We start from the raw sequence: 15,798 nt of genomic DNA, 5'->3' as shown, positions 1-15,798 counted from the left end.
AAGGAAAGTTTTCCACTATTTCCTCTGGCATTGCAGATACTATGGAGGATGCAAATGCAGTTGTTGCACCAAATTTCCTCTCACAATCTGTATTCTCTACAAGTGACAGCACTTGGGAAAGAGATTGTTGAACAGTAGGATTGCCTTTTCCCAATAAGTGAGTATCTATTGATTCCAAACTGGATCTCACTTGCTCTTTGGATAATATGCCTTGGGAAAAATGAAGCAAACTTCTCAATGGACTCCATTCACAAAGAAAATCTTCTGAACCATGATCAAATTGCTATACTTGATTGATTTTTGGAAGCAAAGTAGTCACAATTGTGAAAGATACTGACCTTGAATTAGCCTATGAGAGGAAATATCCACTTGTCAACATAAGGATCTGACTTCAAACTCAGAATGAACTATATGAGGAAGAACAGATACACTCCTGAGCCTGCAAAAGAAAGTTAATCACACTAGCCACATAGAATGAAATCATTGTCCGGTGGGCAAGCTTCTGACTTTTGGAACTTGAATCGACAACTTGAAGGCACTTTTGTAAGACACAGATCACAAGAGGGCTAAAATGTGGAGGTGAAAGATCTGCATAATTTTTAATGAGTAAGTTATTAATCAAAAATAAAAGAGTAAATGAACAGACAAGAAACTTTATTATACATGCCCAACTAATAATTTTCACTTTTCAGAATGAAATTGTGGTTGGTGTCAGACATCTGTTTTCCATAATTCATTGTGCATCAGCAACTACTCATCAAAGGCTAAGAAAACCATGTAGTGTTTGGAACTAGGCTGTTATTTTCTTCAAGTCAAAGGGATGAAATCATTTGAAAGAAAAAAATATTTTTTTAATAAAAATATAATTAATGCTACAGTTAAACCCAAGACAGACAAGTCATTCTATGATTCTAGATATTTTCCAATAAAAGAAACGGACAGACATGAAATGGACTGTCCACTCTAATTTGTGGAAGCTCCCCTGACAGTGCATTTGAAATATCTGTAGGTAACTCCAAAATTAAGTTGTGGGATCATATCAATGGTTGTTAGTCAAAATTTTCTCTTGAATAGGGTTGTGAGGATATTTTGTCAGCATTTGGTTCCTAATTTACTCAAGAATTGGGGTTTGATAATATTGTCTTACAAATTGTTTATTTTACAATGGAGTTGTATCTTGTATTTTATTCCTGATTAATAGAAGTTTATCTAACCCTGAGATTATCAAATCCACTTGATAAATGTTAATCTCTCTTTAAGTTTTGCACTATTTTCTATATTAGGAATAAGTCAATTCTTGAACTATCTACAACTATTGATTGCCTTGTGTTTCTTTTTATTCCTGTCAAAGCCTTCATTCAACTCTATCTACCCTACTTGTCATTCCAAAACATAAGGATTTATAATTTTTTCTCTATACACATTATCTGCCATCAAACTAGTATGTTTAATGTCCATTTTCCCATTCTCAATTTTTGTAATCTCCCTTTTTATTGATATTGGTAGAATCATGGTTGAGCCCCATGGTGTTGTTGATATCATATCAAGTGGTTGTGGATTCCCTTCAGGAGTAGTAATTCCATTTATTGGTACCAGAGGTTGTGATGGTAAAAATGGTGCCAAATGCTTCTTTACTCCTATAGGCCCCATACTAGAATGTAGAATGTAGAATGTCTTCTAAAGATTGAGATGGCATACATCCACTCCAATTCAACTCGAGCTAGTTAGTCCAACCTGCACATTCATGTTTGCACCATCCATGTACACTTGACTATCATTGTCATGAATGATTTAACATATCTTATTTAATACCCTCCTCATACACACCATGCATTGAAGGATAGGTAATCATAAGTGCTAAAAGGTTTCCTTATTTTCCTCTACATCCTTCATTTTCTTTAGCAACAATTCAAACAACAAAAATTTTCATTCCACACATTGTAGCACTTGCAGGATTCATTCCATGAGTTGAGACAGTAATGATAGAAGTTTTGATGCCCATCTCCCCTTGCTTAACGATAAGCATATAACCTTTACAATATCAAGGAATGGAGCATCCTCAACATTAATAGTGCCTAATTTCTTTAATCCACTAATAAATGCTCCCGCCAAACCATGTACACATTCTCCATTTTTTTTCAATCCTGCCAGACCATGATAGATTGCATACATAGAAGATATATTGTAATTAATGCCTGTATCATGTAGATATTTCTAGTGGCATTATCTTGCCTGATGTGTTGCTCCCTTGTCTAAATTTCCATCCTTAGCACAGGATTCCTATGGGAATCCACATTAACTCCAATAATCCTACCAGGAATCATTCATTTTTACTCTTAAGATGTAACCAAGAAATATAAATGAGGGGCCCCCATAGTCCAGGGGGACAACAAATCTTTGAGAAGACCCAAAGATGATATCAACCCCAAATTCCTCAGGAGGCTTTAGTATTGTTAGTGTAGAAAAATCAGAGATCATGACAACCTTCACACCATTAGCATGAACATTCTTAACAAAATAAGAGTAATCAATAACTTCCCTCTCTATCCTAGGGTGCTGAATAAGCACCCCACAAACATCCTTGGAACTATAATCAAAGTACTTTAGATCAGATTTCATGACATTCAACCCCAACCAACCTACCCTTATATGGCACACATCAAATGTCTAAGGATGAGAGTTACTAAAAATGATAGAAGTCTTCTTATTATCTTTGGTTATATCATTACATATCACAATAGCCTCAAAACTAGTAGTGGCCTCGTCCAAAAGAAAATCATTTGACACGGGAGCCCAGTAAGATCTAATATCATGTTCTAGTGATTCAAAAAAGATTCTAGTAAATCATGGAAACCATGTTAGGAGGGGACAAGGGATGATGATGGGGCTGAAACCTACGATAAATTATACTCTATTAAAAGTATTAACTTGTTACAAATAGGGATGCACTTGCATTTAGGCACAATGCCTAGAGCTCACTGCTCAATTAAAAAAATGTCTTACTGCCTTACATATATGGACAACAACTCATAGTTCACAAAGTGCTTGATATCATCCTCTTCATGCATATTCAATTTCATTGAAGCTCATTGGATTCCACTCATTCCTGTTTACAAGATCATCGATGTATGGCTTGCATCCACACACACACCACACACACTTCAGTCATAAAAGATTACATTCATTCATATAATTCATCAACCTTGTAAAAGAAAACAAGGAAATGATTAGAAATATGAAAACATCAGGAAAATAAATAAATTATAACATTTATCTAATGGCTTCAATAGAGACTTGAAGAAAGTCATCTCCAAACCAATCTAAGTTCTCTTTATAGAATTCAATTGGGAGACTATCTGCTGCTGGGGTCTTTTCATCATTCAGCTTTTGAATTCCATTTACTGTTTCTTATTCTGATACAATTTAAATATTAATTATTTCTGCAATATCATTTGTAATCTTACTGTGAATTATATTTTTTCTTAGATCTGTTGCACTATGTCCTTGAAATGAGAAAAGTATCTTATAGAATAGTGAAAGTTCTTCTCTATCTCTTTAAGATCAGTTAGCAATTTATTATGAGCTCATATATAGTCAACTTGTTCTTAGACATTCTTAACTTTCATACATCTGAAGATGAGTTTTGAACTCTTATCGCCATTGTTAAGTCAATTATTGTTAACTTCCTATAGATTTGTCCTCCCTACTCTCAACCATGTTAAAGTCATCTCCTACAATCCAACGGATGTATTGAGGCCCATATATCCATTTCCATAGCTCATTTCTCTCATAATGTGCAATGGGAGCATAAATTGAGCCCCGCACAAACTTTTTATTATCTTCTTCAATAACAATCTAGACAACCTTGTTGTAAGGAGAGATTTAATGTCCAATTGCAAATGGTACCCATTTGTTTGATGTTTTCATATTGCAAAGGTGTGAGTGGTGGTGTAGGTAAGATTTGAACCTCATAATTATAATTTACACATTTAAAATCAGCACACTAAAAGAATTTTAAATTAACTACTACCAAAGTAATATACAGATTTTTCAAAGTAAGGTGAAACAAAATGTACCTGATAGGAAGGTCCCTCAGCTTCAGTAAGTGAACCATGTGTAAGTGCTTCTACTAAAAGACATCGATTAACAAAGTGGTAATTTAGGTACGATTCCAACTCATCCAAATTTGTTTCCAAGACACTCGGATAGTTGAAAGAGTGTTGGGATGCAATGTCTACTGATTTGACTTCAATGCCAACTTCCATATTCATCCACTGCATTAACTCAATAGCTGCATTTACACCACCTCCCACCAGATGTGCTCCAATCAGAGCCTCCTAAAAACAAAAGAGAAAGAAACTATGTCAATTTCCATACATAAGAAAAACATGGACACTTGCAGAAACCAAATCAGTATTTGCTTGAAAGATTGAAGGTTGTTCCTCATTAACATGTTCCCCATTTTCTTCAACCAGATCTATTAAAAAAAGTGGTCCTCTCAGATTATACAGGTAAGCAAACAAGCAACAAACTAATTTTGGAGGAAAGCCAACTCAAGCAAAGTTCAACTAGAATGTGGATTAGTTGCACAAATTTGTGTCTACAATATTAATCATATCCACATTTCTGACCACAGTGGAAAAATAAATAAAAGGATTAGGAAGAGGTTGAATACAATTAAGTGCTAAAATCCATTGAATCAAATAGAATGGCACATTTAATGAAATGGCTGAAGGGTGTATAAGAGAAGTTGAAAGAAGTGCTAAGTATGCACTTTTATCCTCTACAACACTACAGTAACCTAGGAAAATGCCTCCAACCAGATAGAAAATAAATCAATGTTTGATAATGGTTGCATGGACCATAGTGGACAACAATCACAAGTGCATGAGCTCATATAGGAAGTTCAAATGGGTCAATCATTGAGTTGGATTGTATCAGGCAGAATGAGTACTCTAGTATGCAGATCAGTGATCAAAGGAGAAATTTTTAGACTTTCCCTTAGCTTCCATGGCTAGTCGTACCTCGTCCAGGGTGGCATCACTCCATTCCAAGGTAGGAATTAGGTTTGGAGGACACATTCAGAATGGATCAGAACTACAGGGTGGAGTAGAATATTTATAATCATTTAGCAATATCATCTTAGGCACATAGAAGTTAATTTGTATGCAGCTTAAATTAAAACTTTGTGAACATGGACAGTCAATGATGTAGATTTTTTTTGCTGTCTCTTTATCCCCTGGGCCTTTTGTGGTGATTCCCGTGGTGGATTCTTTCTAGCATAAGCTCTTCTCTTTGTATTGAACTTTTGTCAAATTAGCCTTTTAACTGTTGAATTGGCCTAGTGGGTCATCATATATTGTAACCTGGTCTTTTAGTAATGTATTTCCATTTTTCCTTGTCTTTTTTTCTACAAAAAAGGCATGAAAGCTTAGTTACAAGACTCGGGCTTGGCACTCAAACTCAAAATATTGATAAAAAAATGAAATAAAAATATTTTATAAGAAATTGAGTCTTTTACTATGCAACCCTCATTTAACCAACTTTAAAGACATAATAAAATAATCAAATAGAAGCTACATTGAATCAGTACCAAAGAAGATTTGAGTTTCGGGAAACAACATTTTCCTATATATACTCTCGCAAGTGTTCAGGTATAAAAGCTTGTGGAGTATAAAATCCATGGAATTAAAACAAAAAGCAGAAGTATCCTTAAATGGCAGATTAGAGTTGTAAAGGTGCCTTTTAGTGTCTTAGCCTTTTGGCTTTAGTTTTTTAATTTTTTTCCTGTCTCCTGCTCATTTTTCCTAGCTGAATCTTACTATCAAGACTCAAAAAGTCTACTCATAACCCAAACTCCAATATAATTGCATCAGAGTTATGATTACCATAATACCTGCTTGGTGTGACACCAGCAATATTTACTCTTCCCTTCAAATGGAAACTTGGATATATTTTTCTGTATGACCTGAGAATGTCACGTACTGCATTAGTTGAATACTTATAGGCTTTGAAATGCCCATTGCTGACTTTGTTAGAGTCCACACGATTATTACAAGGGCTACTGGTGGCCATGTGTATTTAGCTTTTCCCCACTCCTTTAACTTGTCACTGTCGAACACCACCCATGCAATCCAAGTAAAGGAACCTCCCAAAATCAGTGTGAGGAGAGAGGGAAAGAACAATTTCAATCCACAAAGAATTTTTATTCTTAGAGAAATCATTGGCCCAAGCACTGACTGAGGATTCAAGTGTTACACAAAAGAAAACAATCCAGAAGAAAACCCTTACACAGCTCTAGCTCCTTCGCACACTCAATCATCAATGAAATCAAAAATGTTTTTTCATATTGAAGTTAAGCCTATGTTGGTCAAAATTTTGACCAACATGGGCTTAGATTTTTAAAAAGTTGATTTTTTCCTTCTCTAATCCGACCAACGTAAACCTTTTTAATTGATGGTCAAAAATTTTGGTCAAAAAATAAGGTATAATGTAGTAGTGAGCCAAACAAGGAGGGGTTGTCAAACTATTCGTGCAGCTCATCTACTTTGCATTGTGTGGGCTATAGCTCCAATTCTACCTCACATGGCCAAGGATGCATGGCAGCATATGCCATATACACATTTCAAGGAAGATGGCTCAACATCAGAGTTTATTTTTGAAGCACAATGGCCAAGGATTAATGATGAATGGCTAATGCTGATGAAACCTAATGTTGAGTACTGGGAAAAAGTCCTTGAGATGAGAACAGAAGTAAACAAAGTCTTGGAGATGGCCAGAGGTGCAAGGCTAATAGGTGCAAGTTTAGATGCTAAGGTTTATTTATGTAGCTCTAATGTAAACCTGCTTTGAAGATTCCATGAGATGTCTATGCGAGGTGATGACACAGACAAGTTACATAGGATTTTTATAACTTCTCAGGTTGAAGTTCTAGCTTCAATGGAACACGCATCTAGTACTGGTGTAGCTTACACTAGAATCTATTCTTCACCAAGAGTTGGTGAATTGTGGATTGGGGTATCTCATGCAGATGGTGCCAAATGCAAAAGATGTTGGATCTACTCTCATTTAGTTGGCTCATTTGTGGATCATCCCACACTTTTTGAGCGATGTTACAAAGTGATCTCAAATATTGATTCAGCAAGTCCTAAAGTAGCTATGGTAGCCTAACAGTAATTTTATTATCTCAATCATTCATCTTCTGAAAATCTAAATCTTGCAACCATCAGTTTTAATAGCTCTATTTTCATTTTCAGATGTGCTAGCTTTTTATAACATTCATTTTTTCTATACAATCTGCAGCACCTTGCAACCTTCATGTGCTAATCTTGTAGTCTTTTGGCCTTTTTTCTTCTTCAGAAAGGTCTAAAATACTCCACTCTATTGTTGGCTAGGTGGATTCAAATTGATTGGGTTTCTTGATATAGAGAATCTAGAGGGAGGAGCTCAAATTCACCACTTTTGGCTGATACCCACATGTTGACCTGATCTATTCAAAGTGTACAGAGTTGAGAAAACTAAAACTTTGTAGGTAGTCATCAAGATTTATAAGTAGATTTCATGTTTTGTAGAGTTGAGATGTTTGTATTTGTAGGGGTTGGGTTTGGGTTTAAGTGTTGATTAGATATGAGCCTGAATTTGGGGTTAGTGGAATTGGTTTTGATATTAATTTGTAGGATCAGAAACATGGGCATGGAATTATGTAGAAGAAAGATTCAAACTTGTATAATTTTGTGTTTGGGAATTGATTTTAGTTTTTCATCTTCAGGCCACATGGTTGTGTTTCTTTGAGCAGCCAATTTTTGTATAACACATGTTCCAGGGTCTTCATGTTGGCTTGGAAGAGGCTTGTCCTTCTGGGGACTGCTTTAGAACTATAAGCGTATCATGCAATCAAGCTCTATTTGCTTGATGTATCATTCTTTTGTCTTTCTAAAAAGATTGTAGTAGTTTCTTTCCTCTTCCAAGAAGAAAAAATATAGCAGAGTGTAGAGTTTTCTATTGCTATATATATGTATTATGTTACAACATCCTGGTGTGTCTGGTGGTCTACTAGTATGTGAGCTACCTAACTCTTGTAGTAGAGCTGGGTGTAGGCACCACCAAACATAGTAGACCCTAATATGACATTTTTACTATCCATGATAACTTCAATTGGTATATATATTTAGATAATTCCTCGAAATATTTAGGATTTTGGATCATATTTCATGATATTTAGAATATATTTCAATATCTTTTGGATTATATTTCATGATACTTTTGATATCTTGAATTATATTTCAGGATATTTTGTATCATACTCCATCAGACCAAGATAAGCAAGATGAATTTATATTGTTCATTTCAAAATAGTTCTGAGAAAAAAAAAAATTTCATTGTAGGACTTTTGAAAAAAGAACACTAAGTAGTTTGAGAAGATGATATATATGTTCTTCTGCCATTTGAATGGACTTATTGATTCTTCTCTTTTCCTTCTTGGTATTGCTAATTGTTATGACTCTTGGAGGCAAAATAAAGTGTATGATTGATGCACATATGTATGTTTTCTTGTACTACAAGGATGGGTTTATCAACAATGGGCAATCCTCATGCGTACCAATAGGGTTCAGGTTTCATCCAATGAATGAAGAACTTTTACACTATTATTTGAAGAAAAATGTGTCCTATGAGATCATTGACCTTGATGTTGATCTTAACGAGCTTGAACCTTGGGACCTCCATGGTATGGATTGATTTCTTCTTAATAGAATTTTCTTTAAGACTTGTTATCTTTGTGACTTTTTCCCCTAATTGTTATTTTGAAATGAACCAGAGAGATGCAAGATAGGTTCTTCTCCACAAAATGAGTGGTACTTTTTCAGTCATAAAGACAAGAAGTACCCAACAGGCACCTGCACAAATAGAGCAACAACTATAGGGTTTTGGAAGGCAACTGGCCATGATAAGGCCATTTATATGAACTTCAAGAGGATTGGAATGAGAAAGACCTTAGTCTTCTACACTGGGAGAGCCCCTCATGGCCAGAAAGCAGAATGGATTATGCATGAATATCGCCTTGAAGATAATGAGAATACCCAAATAAATGTGTGTTCTACTATTCTCTTCCCTTCATTTATGAAGCTTCTCTAGCTACATACTGAAAAAGATATCATTTTCTGAAGTATCTTAGCATAGTATGATCTACACTCGGTTATCACTTCAATCAACACTTTTCTTATGATTATTGATTCACATTGACTCAAAATTTATGAGGAAGAATTTACACTATGTCTTCTTGATAAGCACATCACTATTCATATTTGCACATAATGTATTGAAACTAAGAAACACTATGATCCAGCTATTGTGACACCTCTCTCAGGCAGCCGATAGAAATTAATCTATTAAGTTATAACTATTTTTTTCCTTAAAAGTTTATACAACGCTATGGTACACAATGCAAAATCACTATGAAACATACACATTAAGCAATGAAAATATAGTTTTGATTACTGAAAGCTTCCTTACTATTCTGGTGGAGGTTGCACTGAAGTTGTCAAATGTTGTTGGCACTAGCAGTAATATGTTGTTGGTACGTAATCTTCAAACCCTTCCTTTGCTAGCACCACAAAATGTAGTAAACGATAAATATTAACCGCACATCCACAGCCTTTCTTCCGGTCGAGTGGCAAGATTAAAATTAGGGCGCGGCAAAGAGCTTTTTTTGGATTTTGACATAGTGTAAGTTCGTGTTGGTCGAAATTTCGACCAACACGGGCTTCTAGTTAAAAAAATTATATACGTTGCCTTCCATAAAATGACCAATTTGACCCCATTCTATTAGATGGTCAAAAATTTTGGTCTAAAAATGGGATCAAATGTACTAGTGTTTTCATAAGTCCTCATACTTGTTCTAGCATTTGAAATTCATTAGGTCTTCTATTCACAACTTTTTTGCAAAGTTCTTGTGCTTAGTCTTGTAATTAGGGTTATTCTATTCTTGGCATGTTTAACAAAGTCAAACTTAAGAAGGTGAAGTTATCCAAACCATTTTCCTACAAGGAAAGGAAAATCCTAACACATAGTGATAAACAATTCCAATATGCAATTAAGGACATCAAGAAGGAAGAAACTAAACAAGATCATTATGACAGAATCTTATACAATGCTAAACTTCAAATTGGTTTATTTTCCCTAGAGTAAACCCAATATTTTTGTTTCCAATGAGATAGGATTACGTTATCCACATATTAACCATATCATCCTTGTTTTCCACATCAACCCATTTTCGAAACTCTTAGTCTTCCATTTTACAAAATTTTCTCTAGAGAGCTTGATCATTTGAACCTTAATCCTTCAGTCTAAGAACATCTTAATTACAAAACTTTTGAGATTACAGCATTAGACCTTTATCCACAAGAAAATGTTTATCATAGTTACACTCACTCATTTAGGATCACAAGTCCATCTCCAAATATTGATTAATATATTTTGTGTCCTATCTTGCCTAAAGATCGCTTGTCCATCTTTGGTAGGAGAAAGATACTTTTATCCTATATCACACTTGGTTTACCAAATCAACAAGGTCTTTTTTTCCCATTTAGGTTGTTTTCCCTTTTATCATATAAGGTTCAATTTCTCTCTCACATCTCCTTCTTCCACAATCTTCCACCCATTAGTTTGGTCACAACTGTATGGTACAAACATGATCCAATAGACTCACATTTAACCCTATGTCTCATTTATTGGAATCACTAAGACAGCAAGAGATGGAGAATCATTTTCCTCCTCGATTAGCCTCATTGGAGAACACATTTCCCCCTAGTATGAACTTGGGTATGCCTATCTCAATACCCACATAGGAACCAAAGAATCCTTTTCGAAACACCACTCTAGGGATTAACACACATGATGAGGAAGAAGTATATCAAGATGAGGACCTCGTTGACAATAATAACATCCCTAGTGATGTTCAAACATTTCTTATAGACCCATACAACTTGGAAATGTTGGAAAAATATATTAGGGCAAACAAGACTGAGATCTCTTAAACCTAGTTAAAGATGGTGTTAATGTCTCTACGAGTTTTGATGAGAGTTTAAACAAATTACCAAAGATGGTGCTCTCGTATTGAAAAATTCCATCATAGCACAAACATCTGGCAAGGGAAAAGAACCTATGGTGAGAACTAGTTCCATACCTACATCAACTTCAACACAACCAACATTCCAATTAAGTGCAGAACACATTTAATAAATCATTAGTGTTATGCCCAACATAACTATACATGCAAGTATTCTACAATCAACCCTGATAGGTCTAGCTATAGGATGCTTAAACATTGGGCAAGTACCTATACAAAAAATGGAAATCCTGACACAACCAATATATTCCTCCTACTTATAAATACCAACAAGTATGATGAAAACATTTGTGCCTATCCCAACAAATGTGTATCAATACATTGGCCAAAGTGGCACACCACGACCTCCACCACCTCATAATACAATTGGGAATCCTTACAACTTTGGAGGTGGGTTCAACCATCACAGATGTAACCCAACCAGGATATATCCCAGCAGTTACATAAACTCTAGAGTTTGGTCCACAACATGAACAACAAAGGGGTGAAAGATTTCTCTTTTGAGGAAATTTGCCCCTTTCCATATGAAAAATCTATCAACAAAATACCATTTCTACCAAACTTTAAGATTCCTAAATTTGACAAATACATGGAAGAAACATGTCTCATCACACATCTCAAAGATTTTTTCATCTTATGTTAAGAAGTGGCATACAGTGAAGATTATCTTAAGAGGCTCTTCACAAGAAGCCTTGGTGGCCCTGCACTTAAATGGCTAATGAACTTTCCTAGAGGTTCCATCACCTCTTTCAATGACTTGACAAGGAAATTCTCAACACAATATTCATAGAACATTGAACATCATGCTTCATTGATTGATTTTTGCAACACAAAACAAAGAACCGGTGAAACATTTGCTAACTTTCTACAATGGTGGTGGCACTTTGCTAATCGCATGCTCTACAAAATTGAAGATTCCCACGTTGTAGACATATTCATCATGAATTTGATCTTGGAGATGTCTTTCCAAATGAAGATGGCTAGTCCTGAGGACTTTGCCACATTAGTCAAGAAAGGCAAGAACATTGAAAATGGACTCTTAGACAAGGGTTCCATTAAACATTATAACTTGTCATCCTCAAAAAATGACATGAACAACAACATCAAAAAAAAAAATGGTCCAAAAATAAAAGTGTTACACATGATGATGTCACTGATGTCGAAAGTGTACAAAACCTTCAAGGTGGAAACAATAACAACAACAACAACTATCGCAACCAAAACAACAAAAATTCAAACTATGACAATCAAAATGAAAGTCAAACAACAATCAGAATAACCAACAATCTTGTAATCAAACACAATTCTTTCCTCGCAATAACAACAATAACAACTACAATCATGATTATGACTGAAATAGAAAGTCACTAGTTTTTGTGAACCCTTAAACATCATATTCCAAAAGCTAGTGGATCACCATTTGATGATTTTTCCCAACACACGACCTTTTGATTAAAATCAACCCAAATCCAAATGGTATAGGGAAAATGAATATTGTAAGTACCACCACATTAAAGCACATGACACTAATAAGTGTATCAATCTCAAAATCTTCATCCAAAATCTTGTCAATGATGGGTAAATTGAGGTTGAAGGAGGAGCACCCCTTAAAAATGCCAAACTAAAGATATTTGAAAAGTCATTCCCCAATCACAACAATGAAAATAACAACAATGTAAACAACAATACAAACAATGACAAACAAGCTTTCACGTCTAACCCACTATATTATGACTATTCTACTAACCAAATATCAGGATTTGACTCCTTGTGTGTTATAATAGAAAAAAATGATATATGTGGCTTTGACTCTATGTGTGGTCACATTGAAGAAGTAAACACTCATGTAAATACCCTGGTCTTACAAGCAATTGATTGTGGTGCAACCACTCAATGGGGAAAAATTACTTTGCAAGTTGTCACTCCCAATCCCACTAATCCATCAATTCCACATGCTCCTGCTATGCCATCCACTTCACAAAGACTAGCTTCTTGCTATGATGTTCTCTCTCAGTTAGGGAAGACTCCTCTACAAATATCCATTCTTGATCTTCTCACTACCTCATCTATCCACAAAGAAATTCTTGAGACTGCTCTTTTAGAGTCTCATCTTCCTAAAAACATTAATGCATCCCAATTCACTACCATGATTGGAAATCTTGCCACCCAAAAACACCTTGTCTTCATAGACAAAGATTCCCAAGGTCCTAATCATCATCACAATTTTTTGCTCTAGATTGAAGTTTTTATACAACAACACAAAATAAAATGAGTCCTTATAGATAATGGATCTAGTTTAAACCTCTGTACATTGAAGATGATCTACTTCTTGGGGTTCTTAGAAGATCTCCTAGAAATAAATAAAAGGATACCATTAAAGCGTATGATGAAAGAGAAAGAGAATCAAAAGGAGTTATCATGCCACCACTAAAGGTTGGGCTGCCTGTAATCAATACTAAATGTCATGTTCTAGATTTGGACTTACCATATAACATCTTGCTTGGTTGACCTTGGGTACATATGCTGAAAGTGGTGCCTTCTACATATCATTAGTGCTTGAAATTTCCCCACTAGGGAAGAGAGGTCCTAATTCTAGATGATCCTTTGCCTTTTCCTTTTTGTAAGAGGTTGGAAGGTGCCCCAGCAAATTTTTGTCCAATCAGTGAGTTTGCTAAGGTTATACCTAGATCCCTCACCATAACAGAAACACCTTCCACAAAAATTCCAGAGTCATCCAGTATTGATTCTAGTTCCTATAAAGGAAAAGAGAATGTTGAAGATATTAAGGCCAATACTACAGTGAAGAAGGTTGCCTTTTCCAATCAAGGAATGGGAGAGTATAAGTTTGAAAATGCCTTGTGTGTTGGACAACTATCATTTTCCCACCCCATCCTTTGGAAAACCTTCCCAAATACCACCTTCTACAAATAAAGATACTATGCATGTCAATAAGACAACCTTTGAACATTGGGGTTCACTTAGTGATGAACACATGGAGTCTATTATCTTAGATTGGCTATATTTTGATAGAAAAGATGATCTTGTGGAATTCCCTAAAGATAATATGTTAAGGCTCCTCCCATCATTGAAAACATGGAATATCATGGCATCGGCCTTGGACCTAAAGAAGATGGAATCAAAAAACCCCTTGAGGCTAATAGCTATCCTAAAGGATGTGGTTTGTGCTCCATTAAACCCATGGTGCCCTTTATTGACAACTATTGTACAGTTGAACCTGATTCTGAGACTGAGGATGAGGAATTCTTTGAAATCTCCTTCCAATATATTGAAGATGACCTAGATAACTACATCCATACCATCACCATATCTGACCTTTCATCCACCAACCTACCCCTCATTAACCTTGACATAAGTGATTGGGACTTGTAAGATGTACCACTAGCTCTCGATAGTTTTAACTCTGATGAAGCAATGATGGCACTCTTTAGCTTTAAGAATCTCAAAGATTATGAACATGAGATCCAATACAATGAGCAAGCCTACTTTGGTAGAAAAGTCAACTCTCTTAGTCACAAAAATAAAAAATAAAACAAAAATTTAAAAAATAGAAGAAACATCCTCTAGTGAAAACTCTTTTGGAGCACTCTTGGATGAAGAAAAAGACAAAATAAAGGATGTATCTTCTGGTGAAACCTCCTAGAGGTTCCAGAAGATCTTTACCATCAGAAAAGTCATCTATATTGAATGAAGACACAATTCCAGTTAATTTGGGTATAGTAGATAATCCACAAATTACCTACATTTTTGCCACCCTAAGTCTCGAAGAACAAAAAGTGATTATTGAGTTCCTACAGAAAGGAAAAATCAATTTTGCATAGAAATACAAAGACATGCCTGGATTATACATAGACATAGTTGTGCATCACTTAGCAGTGGATCCAAAGATTAAACTTGTTAAGAAAATGTTATGTAAGATGCATCCTAAGGTAGTACTTTTGGTCAAAGTATAACTACAGAAAATGTTAGAGGCAAAATACATCCAACCTATTGATTATCCTAAGTGGGTTTCCAAGATTATTCCTATAGGTAAATCCTTTGGAGGCATCTACATCTACTCAAATTTTTGAGATTTAAATCTTGCATGTAGTGGATTTGACTTTCAAAAATGAGATGTTGTCTTTAATGGATGGTTTCTTCAATTACAATCAAATCAAAGTTGTAGAAGAAGGTCAACACAAGATGGCATTCACATCCCCATGGGGAACCTTTTGTTACCAAGTCATGCTTTTTGGCTTGAATAATGTCGGTGCCACCTATCAACATCCAATGACCACAATCTTCCATGATCTTCTACATGTAATAATGGAGGACTATATTGTGACATTATAGGAAAATCTAAGACACATGATTCCCACATTGTTGTTCTTACCACGGTATTTGAGAGATTGGAGAAATAAAAAATGAACCTTAACCTGAAGAAGTGTGTTTTTGGGGTCCAATCAGGAAAATTGTTAGGTTACATAGTGTCAAGAAGAGGCATTGAGGTAGACCCCACCAAAGTGAAAGCCATCATGGAAATGCCTCCACCTACTACACTAAAACAACTCTGTAGATTTCAAGGGCGGTTATAGTTCATCAAATAGTTTGTATCCTAGTTAGCAGATAAAGTTCATCCCTTCCAACACTTGCTTTGGAAAGACATCAAGTTTCAA

At 35.3% G+C, this 15,798-nt stretch overlaps 2 pseudogenes; both read right to left on the bottom strand.

Moving 5' to 3' along the window:
• Positions 1-1,380: 1,380 nt before the first annotated feature.
• On the bottom strand, positions 1,381-2,009 carry LOC149532379 (glycine dehydrogenase (decarboxylating), mitochondrial pseudogene; annotated as a pseudogene).
• A 1-nt stretch (position 2,010) lies between these two features.
• Positions 2,011-15,798, bottom strand: part of LOC149532378 (glycine dehydrogenase (decarboxylating), mitochondrial pseudogene) — a 39,978-nt pseudogene continuing 26,190 nt past the window's right edge.

This window comes from Cupressus sempervirens, chromosome 10 (assembly GCF_028749045.1).
Source record: "Cupressus sempervirens isolate cs-2001-9-10 chromosome 10, ASM2874904v1, whole genome shotgun sequence".
Taxonomy (NCBI): domain Eukaryota; kingdom Viridiplantae; phylum Streptophyta; class Pinopsida; order Cupressales; family Cupressaceae; genus Cupressus; species Cupressus sempervirens.
This window is presented reverse-complemented; position numbering and strand designations above follow the sequence as displayed.